The 14,177-nt window shown below is 44.5% G+C and overlaps 1 protein-coding gene across 2 annotated transcripts in view; it reads left to right on the top strand.

The window, feature by feature from the left end:
* The first annotated feature begins 4,810 nt into the window (after positions 1-4,810).
* The window catches only part of Klhl32 (kelch like family member 32), a 200,090-nt gene continuing 190,723 nt past the window's right edge, over positions 4,811-14,177 (top strand). For both annotated transcript variants that reach the window (XM_050144952.1, XM_050144954.1), the window contains exon 1: positions 4,811-5,093. The gene's annotated coding sequence lies outside the window, so the exon portion shown is untranslated. The remainder of the gene's footprint in view (positions 5,094-14,177) is intronic.

The following is a 14,177-nucleotide window of genomic DNA, read 5'->3' as shown; positions in this document are numbered from 1 at the left end:
GAAATCTTGTCCTTGGGAATGTAAACCTCAGGCAAGTGGTTTCATCTTATGAATAGAAAGTTTCTGTCTCATTATCGCTATCATGGCCCTTCCTCTTCCTAACCCTTTATTTCATCTAGTGACCAAATATACCTAATCAGTTCTCTGCACCTGTTGAACTATACTTTTTAGTACCTTCTTATGCAATAGACACTATGGGGGTTGGGATCTAGCAAGCCTATCCATAAAGTTGAAAGTATAATATAACAGTCTTTGTCCATCAACATTAACCCATCTATTCCCTTGCTCATCATACACCCTGTGTATAACAAAGGTTCTGCTGTAGTCTTATATATTCCCATACTGTGCTTCCCTATCCCAGAACTGTTCCTGAAGAGATAATCCTTGTCTTGTATATATAGACTATCATTATTATAAAAGAGATTGTGCAAAGCCCATATCCCGCATAGCCAGCTACTCGAGAAACCCGTCTATGCCTCAAGGGTGGCCAATACTGGGCCATCTGCTATTGACCTCCAGGAAGCCTAGTCCCATAGGACACGTAGCTCCCTTCCAGCATAATGACATGTGTCATGTCACACAGATGACACTGGAGTTGGTGTGGTACCTGACTGTTTATTTAAATTAAGATATAACTATATAACCTCCCCCTTTCTCTTTCCTCCCTCCAATCTCTCCCATGTCACTACAATTCTCAAATTGATATCCGCTTCTTCTTCTTTGGTTATTATTGTTTTTTTCCTTTTTATTTAATTTTTTAAATTTTACATACTAGCCCCAGTTCCACCTCCCTCCCCTTCTTCTGCCCCCCACTTCCCTCCGTCCACTCCTCTGAGGAGGTAAGGCCTCCCTTGGGTAGTCAACAACAATGTCTGGTATACCAAGTTGAGGCCTGACCAAGCCTCTCACCCTTCTATCAAAGCTGAGCAAGGTATCTCACCATAGAAAAAGGACTCCAAAAAGCCAGTTCATGCATCCAGAATATGTCCTGATCCCACTCACTACCACCCCCAAACAGATCAAGCCACATAACTGTCCCCCACATTCAGAGTGTCATCCAATGAAAAGATTCTAAGCTGTCAGTCCAGAGTCCATGAAGCTCCACGAGCTCGGTTCAGCTGTCTCTGTGCTTTTCCCAATCATAATCTTGACCTCCCTTGCTCAGATGATCCCTCTTCCTTCTCTTCAGCCAAGCTCCCAGAGCTCAGCCCAGTGCTTTGCTGTGGATCACTGCATCTGCTTCCATCAGTTACTGCAAGTAGGTTCTATGATGACAATTAGGGTAGACACTAATCTGATTATGTGGGAAGGCCAGTTTAGGCACCATTTCCATTATTGCTAGGAGACTTAGCTGGGGTCATCCTTGTGGATTCCTGAGAATTTCCCTAGCACCTGATTTCTCCCTAACCCCATAATGGCTCCCTCTAGTGAGATATCTTTTTCATTGTCCCCCTCTCTGTCCCTCCCCCAGTGTGGCCATCTTGAGCCCTCATGTTCCCATTCCCCATCTCCTTCCCTTCTACTCCCCTTCCCAGTTGACCCAGGAGATCTTAACCGTTTCCCTTTCTTGGGGCTCGCCATAGTTATTATTGTCAGACATCTAGTATATATGTACAAATACATAAATAAAACTTGCTGAGGCTGTTTTTGGTTTTTTGTAGGTATATGGTTTTAGGGATGGCTGCTTTGCATTTGGCTAACTAATTAGGGGGCTCATCACTGGAAGAGTTTTAATTGTCCTCTCAGGAGTCCCCAATGGTCTCTAGGTTTTTGTCTAGGTCCTAGACTATAGAAGTATGCCTCTTGGGCTGACAATACTCCCCAGAAGAACCATATGCTAAGAGAAACTCCAGACATGGGGAACCTCTTTTCAAGTGATTGATCAGGGTAGATCAGGTGGCTTCCAGAATGATATAGGCTATTGCTGTTGTCACTGATTGCCTCTTAGAGATTGCTGAAGACACTACACAAGGGTCTTGGGTGATTTGAGCTGGATCTAATGGGAAAGCCATCTTTCTGTGGTCTCGTTTTGATGGTATCAGAAAGCACTACACTAGCTTCTAAGGGAGGGAAACAATTAATAGTCTTGCCCAGCTGTGACACCCATGATCTACAACAGTGACCATCATGGCAAGATCTGCCTAGCAATACAATAAGTGGCACTCACGTGCTGCTGGTAACTAGCAGCTGTCTTCTTGGATTAAGGTGCAGTCTGCAGAAGGAGTATCAGGCCTGTGCCAGAAACCTGGCTGTTGGGAGCACAACACAAAGGTTCTTGAGCCCACAGATCTCCAGGGAAACCAGGAACGTTAAACTCACAGGATTGTCAGTCCAAAGGGAAAGATGAAAAACCTGGTCTTCCTTCCAGGAAGCTGAGAATTGGAAATGATTGACAGCCTGGTGATCTGGGTTATCTGCTGGGCCAGACCATACCAAGCTCTTACAACCAAGACCGGAGGTGGCTAGTTCTAAATGACCCTAATAACCAGAGACTCCCCTAAGCTCCCACCACCAGGACCAGAGGTGGCTAACAGCCCAAATGACCTCTATGCTATCTGTATGACCGAGACGAGGAAAGACTGTCCCTTAAGCTAGTACGGGTGGCCTATCTCTAGAACCCATCTTCATGGAAGGAATGACATGTGGTAGTTTGAATGTAATTGGTCCCCATAACCTCATAAGGAGTGGGCACTATTAGGAGGGGTGGCTTTGTGGGAGTGGGCGTGGCCCTGTTGGAAGAAGTATGTCACTGTGGGAGTGGGCTGTGAGGTTTCCTATGCTTAGAGTACCACCCAATGGAAACACTCAACTTCCTGTTTCCTGCAAAGATGTAGCCAGTACGTTGTCTTCCTCCATACGATGTCTGCCTGCACAAGCTGTCATGCTCCCTGCCACACTCCCCGCCATGCTGATAATAGACTGAATCTCTGAAATTATAATTGAGCCACCCCAGTTAAATGTTTTCCTTATAAGAGTAGCCATAGTCATGGAGTCTCTTCACAGCAACAGAAACCCAATCTTAGAAACGGGAGTTGAGTTTCAGTGTAATTGTGCCTCTTTGTACACTGGGGATTGTATTACACCAGGACACTTATTTTTTGAAATTGTACTGGGCTTAAGTACATTGGGAATGAACTGCCTGTCATTAGACTCCCCGAAGCTTGATCCAGGTTGAAGTCAATCTGCACTGGGCTTTCATTCTTATCTCTTCTCGTGGTTCCTTCCTTGTATGACCCCTGCAGGGAGCCACTCACCTAGCTAAGTTCCTGGGGCTAGTGAGGTCATAGGTCTTAGTAGATAATCTACTGCCACCATTTTGCCAGGCCAGCATAATTTCTTAACTATACTGAAAATTTTTATCCTTATACCTGCAAATAAGTGTAGCTCTCCCCCATAAACAAAGAATCCTCCCTTTACAGTCAACAGAGTCCATCACAGGACAACACAACGGGGCACAATGCAGAGATCAGTGGATCAAGGGACCTCCATCCCAGTGGGTACAAAGGCAGCGTGGCTGCTGCATCTGTTGCTTAGGTGTCCTGGCAGAAGCCGAGGAAACGCTGTAAGAGCCAGAATACCAGGAAGTCTGCCTTTCACAAACAAGATCGACTGTCATCAGAAAACATGGTAAGGCTGAAGGGAGAGGGCTTTATCTCTTCACATCATTGTTACTATGCCGGGGTTCTAAATGCTTTCTCATTTGATGCTCCAGCATAAAATGAAAAAAAAAATCAGTTGCTTATGAAATATTCTAGAGACTGGCACTGCCTTCTTGCAGCCAGCTGTTTCTGTTTTCTCTGACTCTCTCCTGCTGTCCAGGAGTGCTGTGTCAGCGTTCCGAAGCCCTAATACCAAATTCGCGTTAAGAAAAGCACCCCGACAGACAGGTCTCTGGATGCCAAACACATCTTAAAGATCGTGTGGGTGTAAACGTGGAAAATGGTTGCTGAACCATTGCGAATAATAACGGTAAGAACACCCCTAAACTGACCAAGGCCTCTGCTTCGCTTCAGTGTGTGGAAGAACATAAACCTTACCGTTTTGTGTAATTCCTGGATCCATTTAAAATCTTGTAGTAGTTTAAATCACTCACATCTACTAAATCTCTCCAATTTCATGTCTATTACTCTTGTGGCTTGACTTCACTTTGAACCAAGGTTTCCAATCCAGAATGGGTGCTGTATTACCTACTAAAATTAATCATTTTCCTTAAAAAGGAGTTTCTCAGCGTGCTCACAGGAGAGACACAATGACCAGCAAGTATGCCAAGCCCAGTAATTCAAAAGTAGTGCCAACAGTTATAAGGTTGACTAGTGGTAATCAAATACTGTCTCTCTTCCCTCAGGTTCAGGACATGTCTACCTGTGCCCGCTACGGTTTCTTAAAAAGTTGCTGAACACTTGTTCTCAAAAGTATGTTACCATGATTTCTCAGAAGGCCACTGCAGGACCTTCTGGACTCGTGCATCTGAAAAAGTCCAGCAGGTCAGGGATAAGGGAGTGTGCCCTCTGCTCCGGGGGATGTGGCACCTGCAGCCGCCATCTCTTCCAGCCCCGGGAGAGCTGGGACCCGGACCTAGCGACGCTCAGCACTCGGGCTTGTAGCGGCAGAGGCCTGCTGGGGCTCCAGGCTGTGCGTGTGACCCGTGGCAGGCGGCTCAGGTGCGGGAGCGCGGAGAGGGGGGACTTCCGGGGAGCGCGCGTGTCGCGGGCGGCCTCGGCGGGGCGGGAGCGCGCAGCGGCAGGAGGGCGGAGCGGCTGAGTGGGGAGGCAGGCGGCCGGCGGCCGGGAGGGTAGTACGGGTCCGGCTGCACGCGCCACCTGCGGGGCTGGCTGGCTTCCTCTTTCTGCGGGGGGAACACAGTTTCCCCGCGGGAGTTCGGGAGCGCGCGGGCTGGCGCGCACACAGGCTGGCATCCACACACGCCAGAGCGCGCGATCATCCCTGCTGCAGCCCGGCCGGGCAGACCGAGCTGCTGCAGTTTCCCTGAGCCCAGAGTCGAGGGGAAAGCAGAACCATTGTGCCTCCGAGAGAGACAGGTGTCAGCCGGCCCCCTTGGGTATCAAGCCCAGCAGACTGCTCCCCCTCATCGGGTAAGCCAGTCTCTCTCCTTGTAACGGGTTCGGGATTAGTGCCTGCAGACCCAAGGGAGAGGGTGGGAAGCTGCGGATGCGCCAGACCCGGCGAGACCTGGAGTTGCGATTTCAGGGGATGTCTGTAGCCTCTGCTGGCGTCGTCTAGCGGGAGCAGTTACTACTCAGGTTACTTATTCTACCAACCTAGAGTTGGAACCCCTCCCCCAAGCCAGTATGCACTATGCTTCCTGGTTACCAAGGAGACTTGCTTAAACATTAGCCTTGGGACATGTATTAGAAGAAATGGTTTCTTAAATTCTATTTATTTTGTTTGTTTTAAAAAATGATAATATATACATTGAGGATATTGGGGCCATTTGGTAGTCGTTAATTTGTATTCAGACGATGATTTCATTCAACTTAAAATAAAAGTGACAATGTACTACTACAAGATATGCGTTTTAAAAGGACCCATCAGATGAGTTTTTCGACGGATTGTGTCTTGCGTTTTAATTCACTCCCATTTTGGCGATCTTAAAAGAAAGCAGACTCCAGTTTAAAACCCGTGTTTCCCTCCATTTCCAGTTCTGTTTTGCATCTCCGTCGTATTAAGTTAACAGTAAGAGCAGATGATTTTATTGTGGCTCTTCTGTTGTAAATTGGCCAGAACAGGAACAGCACTTGCGAATTTTTACGGTAACACTATAGAAGGCATTCACGACGTCCAGCGTTTCTAACCTCTCTGTGTCCTCTGCAGCGTTATTTAAGTGCAGTTTTCCATCACCTCTGCCCATTTGGGAGGTGATGGAAAGCCATCCTCCAACTTAACTGATTCATTCGGAGTTGGAACTCTATATGTTGATGGAGATAGATGTAATTTATTTGTTTGTTTGTTTGTTTGTTTTTTGCCCTGGCATACTGTCCCAGAAGCTCAGATCTCAGAGTTCATGTAAAAAAAAAATTGTTTTCTTCTGAAGTACCGAAGAACCCTTTGCAAAAATGAGGCACACGAAAGACACCAGAAACCTGATCACATCCGAGCCCCTAACACCTGGACTGAATAGGCTTCATTTTTTTTTCTTTTTCCCTTTTCTGCCTCAGATGTTTAATGGGTGAACTTGAATATCAGCAAGGCAGTAATTATACTTTGCACCAATTCTATTTTTCCATTACAAATAGAATGGCTTAGTAAAGCTCCAGTGGCATTCAACAATTCATTTTGCGATCTTTTAATATCTATTTTTCCCACCTATTGAATGTAAATGAGATAAGGGAGACATACAACATTTTTTAATTGAGATAATGAACTCTGTCAAGTGACATAGCAACACCAGGAAGAGGAAGCCAACTAATGACAGATAATTGGCAAAGGGGTTTATGAGAGTCACCGAACACAGGAGATTAACGATGGTGTACACTTGGCATAGTCTAGAAGGCATTTTCCGTCCACTTCTTTCTGGATCCCCACATCCACTATAAAGTCAGACCATTGCTCTCAGTGTATTGCTGGGGAACCCAGGATTCAAACCTCATAGAAGTTCAGAGCCAGCGTGTAGATAAGACCTTATTTGGATCCAAACTTTTTCCATTAATTTTTTGGGGGGAGTCTGCCTGTTATGATTAAGGGGAGGATAAGGCCAGGTGGGAATAATGTGCCAGATTTTCAAGGAAAGCAGAAGTCTTTGGAACTTTTTTTTTAAGTGAAGGTATCTTTAATTAAAAAAGAAATCTGCGAGGACCACATTAAAAATGTATCTGGGCCATCCGTGTCCTGGTGGTTCACAGTCCTTGACTAATGAGGTCTTGTCCAGTTCTGTGATGTGAATTAGTACATTTGTTATGAAAGTGACCAGGTGACCAGGCATTTCACGATCTTTGGTAAATGATCTGCATCCATTCTTTCTTGTTCGTTTGTTTGAGAGAGGGTTTCTCTACATAGCCCTGGGCATCCTGGAACTCATTATGTAGAGCAGGCTGGCTTTGAACTCACATACCGGCCTCAGTGCTGAATTCAAAGGTGTGTCTCCGCACTTAGCTCTCTGCATCCACTCTTAAATCAACCGGTCCAGATTTATTTCCGAGGTTTCCTGCATCTCTCTCTCCTGTAATGCCTCAGAGTCGACCAGGAGCATACAGGGCTCTCATGGTGAAAATTTTGAATATGGTAGAACAAAAGCATTTATAGTTTGAAATGTCTTAATTTCCTGGCCTATTCTTTTCTTGATACAGGACTAAGAGGTATTTAAAGACAAAATCAGTTGAATGTGATTGGCCATCTGTATTCACAGGTTCACAATTTCAGATCAGAGTGAGAAAAAAATGATATGTGTTCCGAACCCGTGAGACTTCTTTCCTTGTCAGCATTCACTAGTCGATGTAGTATATAAATTGTATGCCTGGCACTGGCATCGAAGTAGGGGCTAGGGACAGCTAGAGGTATTTAAAATATACAAAGTGTGTGTATAGGCTGTATGCAAATACTACGGCATAAGGGACAAACATCCACAGGCTTTGAATTTGTGGAGGTCTGGAAACCAATTCCCTGTACTTCTCCTTGCAGAAAGGGGTAAAATGAAACTTTCCTTAGGAAAAAAGAGCATTGTGATGTTTTCAAGACGTACTTTCTATTAAGACATTAGGTAATTAGTTAAAGCCCACTCTAGAATACTGCAAGATGCCAAAGGATGCTCTAACAGAGTCCCGAGTCCTCTGGAGATTTCATCTCTTCTCCTTGAGAACTGAAAACACGCACGTATATTCCTCCCAGAGGCCTAGCTTTGAACCCTGTCTGTGCACAGGCTACTCTGCATCAGGCTTCTCCTGGACTTACAGTGGTTTGATGGGGCGGTGTCTTATTTCCGTTTTATAGGCGAAGAATAGGAAAGTAGAACAATGAAGAAAATCTAAACCATTAAGTTGTCTTTGCACGTCCCACTCCTCGCCTTCCCAGTGACCGAGTCGAGGCCATAGAAAGATGCATAGTTATGAAGTTGAGGCAGATAATGTGTTAAATTTACAACAGAGCTGTACTATTCCAGGCTGGGATTTTTTCTCAATAATAGAGGGTCTAGCATGCTCAAATCCCTAGGCTTCATCCACAGCATCAGCCCACCCTCACACAGAATTCCATGAAGCCCAGACATGGAGAAACATTTTGTTTAACAACAAATTCTGCTTGGTTAAGTCCTTTTATAGGAGAGAGATGAATTCTAGAGTTGATGATTGGGTTTGATGCATAAATGCAGACCTTCAACCTGTTAAAAGGTGAGAGGCTCCGCCAGATAGTCAAGTTGGGAAGATGGACTAGAGGACATTGCTAGGAAGTGCGGATAGCGATGAGCTCATTGTAGATGAATGGTTGATAAAGCTAGATGGAGAAATATGTGACTGAGATCAAGTACAACAAGAGGATGAAGCTGGATGGAAGATGAGTTGCTGAAAGAGATCAGGAGAGGCATTGCAGCCTTGGATTGGAGGACAATCCAGAGTGTGCGGTACCCACTTCCGTGAAAGCTCTGAAGGCGAGGGATGAGCCACATATTCACATTGCGCTGTTTGTAGATCTGGCACAGTTAGTGCCTGTCAACTTTTAAGTTCAGTCTGTATTTTACACTGAGTGGCTGGAGCCTAGTTTCTCTTCATCATATTGCTTTCCTGCCCAAGTGCGTATTAGGGCGCAAACCGTATTTGATGGTTTTTTTTTTAAAATTAAAATAAAAAAGGATATAATGTTGGGTGAGTAGGGAAGGGAGGGTCTGGAAGGAGTTGGTCGAAGCAGGGTGAATTTGATGAACACATGATATGGAATTCTCAATGGACTAAGTAAAACTTGAGAAAAAGGTATACAGATATATTTTGTGTGAATTCAATAGAAGTGGACAAATAAGGAAGCTGTTTTATTCCATAAATGGAATAAGACATTCTAGTAAATGAGATAATGAAGTCTAACGTTTCTTCTAAGAGAGCCACAGATTGGGGGTACTTTTGCAAGTAAAAGTGGGGGTGTGGTGGTGGTGGTGGTGGTGTGTGTGTGTGTGTGTGTGTAAGTGTGGGTGCAAGAGTGTATGATGTATACATGGCTAGGTCAGAGGTCTACCTCTATTACTCCCCACCTGCCATGTTTTTTGTGACAGTGTTTGCCACTGAACTTGTAGCTCCCCAGTTCAGAAAGGCTAGCTTCCTGGCAAGCCCCAGAGATCCTCCTATCTCCACCTTCCCAGTGGGATTATATGAGTGTGTTACTGTGACTTTTTTTTTTTTTAATGAGTGTTCAGGATCTGGATTTAGGTCCTTATGCTTGTTGAAAGCAAGCACTGACTGGCCCTCTTCCCAGCTCCAGATAAAGATTTTATCGTGCAGTGTATTTTGGATGAAGGCACATGTCTCCTGTGGACCAAGTGAGGAGCAACGTGAGCTACAGCTTCACCTCTTTGTTCCTGTTTCCGCTAGGATCAGAAGAGCCATTTGACAAGTTATGCTCAAATCTAGAAGGAAATCTGTTGTGACAGATAAGCACCTCTTTTGATCCTGGTTGGATCATCAAATGCAGACCTGGAAGACAAATGACAGTCTGTGGAAGCTGTGCTCGCACTGAAGCGCCGCCTCGATGCCTGGCTCTGGGAGCTGCCTGTCAGAACGGAGGCACACCCCAACAGGATGAGATCGAATAGAAAGGGTCATTTGAAGCTAGAGTCTTGCACAAGGGACAGAAAGTCAATTTAAGTTGGAGGGACTTTAATTTCCATAAAGGACAGGCTAAACCCTTGGGATCACTTTCCCTTCATAGATGCATGTGTCCAGTAAAGGAAAATATTACCAACAAATATCACAAGAAGCCTCTTAGTAAACTGAGCTTTTTGGTGACGGTGGAGATAGATTGAGCTGTCTTTCTCTCTCTCTCCCTCTCTCTGCTCTGATTTCAACATTTCTTCATGTTTGCAGAGTTTATTTTCAGAATTTGCCCCAGAACATCTTACTTCCTCTTGCTGTTCAAATTAACAGATGGAATTAGTTTCGTTCATCTTTTTCCTGTCTTCGTATTTCTAAGTGGGTCCTTCATTCCTAGATCTGCCTTGCAAAAGTCGTTACCTAAGATTGGCCAAGCGGGAGGACGTGCTGATCTTTCTTCTGGTTATTATTATTATTGTTGTTCCTGCCCAGCTTCATAGGCACATTGCAGTGCACCCATGCATTTGATTTGTCTTGATTGAGACATATGGCACCATAAATTTTGGTGAAGTCTTTAAAAGACTGTATAATAAAGTAACAGTTTTACAAACCTGACTTGGAAGCGCGCTAGGTCCACATATGGAAGAAGCATCCGGGGATGTACATCTGTCTAAAATAGCTTTCTCCTTCGTATGGTTATAATCCCCAGCCTGATAAGACTGTTTTTAAATGAAGAAAGCCAATCTTTGGCAGTTTTTTATGGATTCTCAATGTTCCCCTACATATTTATTTGAGGTATAATATATTCCGTTTTCCGTCTCAGATGAGCCAGTCCCAGTCACTTAGAAGCAGGACCACTCCCCCTCATCCCCGCCCTGACAGAACGACCAATTTGGCATGCAGGATAGTGATGGAATAAGTAGTCCCATCCTAACTGATTGCTGCAGTGGGAACACATTTGATGCTAATGGCACAGACAATAAGAGCAGTGGGGGAGGCATTCTGCAATTTTTTATGACAAATTCTGATACCTCATTTAAAATCCTTACTTGGCAGCTGTATTATTTATTTAGCCTTACTGTTGAACGTGAGAGGTAGAACGACACAGCCAGAACCCAGTCTTGAAGCCTGGACCTGAGTGCTCTGATGCTTTTTGGCTCCGAGATTCACAATCAAGCGCCATCCCTTCTGGGCCTCATTTTCGCATGTATAATGGGATTTCTGTCACCTATGTTATAAGTTACCCTAATCTGTTTTTTTTTTTTTTTTGCTATAATGGAATATAGCAGTGTAGGTAATGTACAGGGAATCACGCTTTCTTGGACTAATGGTTCTAGAGATTAAGAAGTCCAACCTAATCCAAAATCCAGTGAGGTCCTTTCTGAGAAATTTTGTCGTGGCAGAGGGAGGTCATCACGTGGTGTGGCAGAGCAAGGACTCTTCTGGTGTTGTGTGTGTGTGTGTGTGTGTGTGTGTGTGTGTGTGTGAACGCGAATGCAATAATTAGGCTCCTCATCTCATAACCTCATTTGGTCCTAATTATCTCACAAAGCTGCCGCCTCAAGGTGCATGACGGACTAAATTCCCAACAACTGAATTCTACGGGACACCCCTATAAGCACTTCACAGGGCCCTTCTCAGATTGTGAATGTGGGCGACAGTTGTGTGGCTTGGGCAGTCTGTGGGCCACAGGCAGTGAGACCAGGATTTATCCTTAGGGCTTTTTGGAGCCCATTCTTTTTGGAGGGATAGCTTACTCAACCTAAATATAGGGGGGAGGGCCTTGGTCTGGCCTCATAATGATAAGTTCAGACTTTGTTGACACCCCATGAGAAGCCTTATCCTCTCTGAGGAGTGGATGGGGGTGGGATGGTGGGGGGAACAGAAGGAGGGGAGGGAGTGGGAACAGAGATAGGTGTATAAAATGAGAAAAGATCATTTTAAAAAAACGAATTGAAAAAAGGATGTAGGAGTCAAGAAGACAGGAGTGCGTGTCTTCTGTGTCAGATACACAAACTCCCAAAATTATAAAATAATATTAGAAAGGAAAAAAAAAACTACTGTAAACGTAAAGATAGTGGGTTTGTTTCTAGCTCCTCTCTAGGAGAGAGCTGTGATTATTGCTTTGGGAATTTAGGCTTAAAATTGAGGTATAGATCTGGTTTGATTCCAGGAAAGGGGATTTGAAAATGCTGTTCTCAGCACAGGCAGTGATATCAACGTAATCAAATCACCCTTTAGCCTAGGACACTCTTTACTCTCTCCTAGTGCAAAGCCTTGAGCTGACGTGCCTGATTGCATTCGTTTTAGATTTCAAAGCCTCAGCAATTTTGGGTTTCTCATCTATGAGAACATTAATTACCTACAATCTGGTTTTATTTGGGCACGGCATATTGGTTTTGGCTTGAAGTCACAGTGGTTTCTCATTTCTTGAGGGTATTTACTGTCAGCTACAGATGGGGTTTCTTCATCGATGATACGCCATCTGAGAAACACAGAACATGGTCTGAGCTTTGCTACCTAGCATGTAAGTTGGCTTCCTCCTGAAATTCTAATTGGTGACTCTTGGTATCACGACACTACTATATGGGATGTGTTTCCTTCGTCTGACCTCGTCGTCCTTCTCGGGGCTGTCGGTTTCTTGTTCTGCTTCATGTTACCCTGTCGGTGCTGGTCATTCAGTGTGTGCTCCGTTTGTTGCTGGGTTGTCAAGGTTTCCAGAGTGCACGGTCACAGTTAACAAGGCTTCCTCATCTGTGGTTGGTTGGGTGCCTGGACAGAGACCATAGCCCTCTGATGGTTGTGTTTTGGGGAGCAGAGGGAGGGTGGGGTGGGCACAGTTGTGTTATTTTACAGAGCAAAGTAAACTGTATCTCTGTATATCTGCAAGCATCACTGTGTCCTCTTTATTGGAATAATGAAAAGTCATGCTGTTTTCCCAGTATTGCTAACAGGAATAAACATATATAGACTTTTTTATGTTAAAAGTGCTGTTATTGCTTCTGCCAGGTCATTGCTTTAGAGGATTTTGCATTTGCCACTATTCTACAGAGAAGTCCAGTGTGACATTTGGGACCAGGCTAACCTTCATAACGACCCAAGGCTATATTAAAGCAAGGTCCCTGGACGCCTATATCCACTCTGCTAGAATCTGTATTGGTATAGAATCCTTTGTGTATTGAAAACGCTTCAAGTGGTTCTACCAGGAGACCTAACTTGGGTGCCACTGCTGGGCACAACTTGTACACACTCAGCTTCTGTTTTGTTGTTGTTGTTGTTTGTTTGTTTGTTTGAGAATTTTATACATGCTTATGACGTGTTTGAGGAAATGGACCCTTCATTTCTCTTTCCCTAATGCCCCCATCCCGTGACCACTTTTCCTTCCCAACTTTATATGCTTTGGTTTATTTTATTTTATTTTTTTAAAACCACCCAGTCTAATTTGTATGTGCTTGGGTACAGGACCATCTACTGCAGTATAGGTGGCTTCTGAGGGCTTGCACCCCCCCAAGTAATCTGACTTCCCTCCCCCAGTAGCTATCAATTACCAATAGTGCCTTAGAAAGGGGTGGGGCTTCATGATGACCTTAGTCATCAATCCTGATGACCTGATTTTGGATGGCTGGAACAGGAGCATGGCTCATGTACACTCTTGTGTCTTACTCCGACCTCACCAGGATCATCCCTGCTACCCAGATCTGGCCCTCTGTTTTCTGGTCATTCAGACTTAATGACAACAAAAAGAGCTCTCTGGATACTCAGGCCACCGGTACTAACCAGGTGCCCATGAGCTCTGTAGTCACGATGTGTCGTTAACATCCTCACTGTGAAGCAGGTTATACTTCCCCACTCAAATTTCTGAACAACTTGACAGATAGATTGCTGCAGCGAGCGTTCGTGTAAATATCATTATGCTATCTGGATGGTGATTAGATTGGTTTTTAAGATGTACATTTCTGGGTGAGATAAAAATCAAATGGCTTTTACTCTGTTTCTATTTTGGTTTTATTGCATGGATGATGATTATATAGCATTATATAAGCCAGCTGGAGAATGTTATCTCTACAGCGGATGAAATGTTCTGAGTCACTGATTAACAGGTAGGCCGTGAAGCGTTGTGGGATAGTATAGAGACAACAGCATCTGGGGAGCAGGGCTACCAGGTTTCCGATTGGAATTTACGTTTTGAATAACCACAATTTGAGGAGATACAGAATTTGTTAAGCACCGATATGCAGTTAAGAAAAAAAGAATCTCTGCCATTAGACTACCCATGAAAAGAAATGAATTTGAGATGTCCACAGAAATTATCAAGTGTGTTCTTGATGAGATCTTACTCCTGGACCTTTCCAGAGGTCATGGTTGAGTGTGGTTATGTGAGGGGAGTATGAAATGAATGTCATGTGTGTGTTTGTCCATGGGAACTGAATCGCT

This window comes from Alexandromys fortis, unplaced genomic scaffold (assembly GCF_014885135.2).
Source record: "Alexandromys fortis isolate MF-2015 unplaced genomic scaffold, M_Fortis_MF-2015_v1.1 scaffold_2_1_26212458, whole genome shotgun sequence".
In the NCBI taxonomy this organism is placed as follows: domain Eukaryota; kingdom Metazoa; phylum Chordata; class Mammalia; order Rodentia; family Cricetidae; genus Alexandromys; species Alexandromys fortis.
This window is presented reverse-complemented; position numbering and strand designations above follow the sequence as displayed.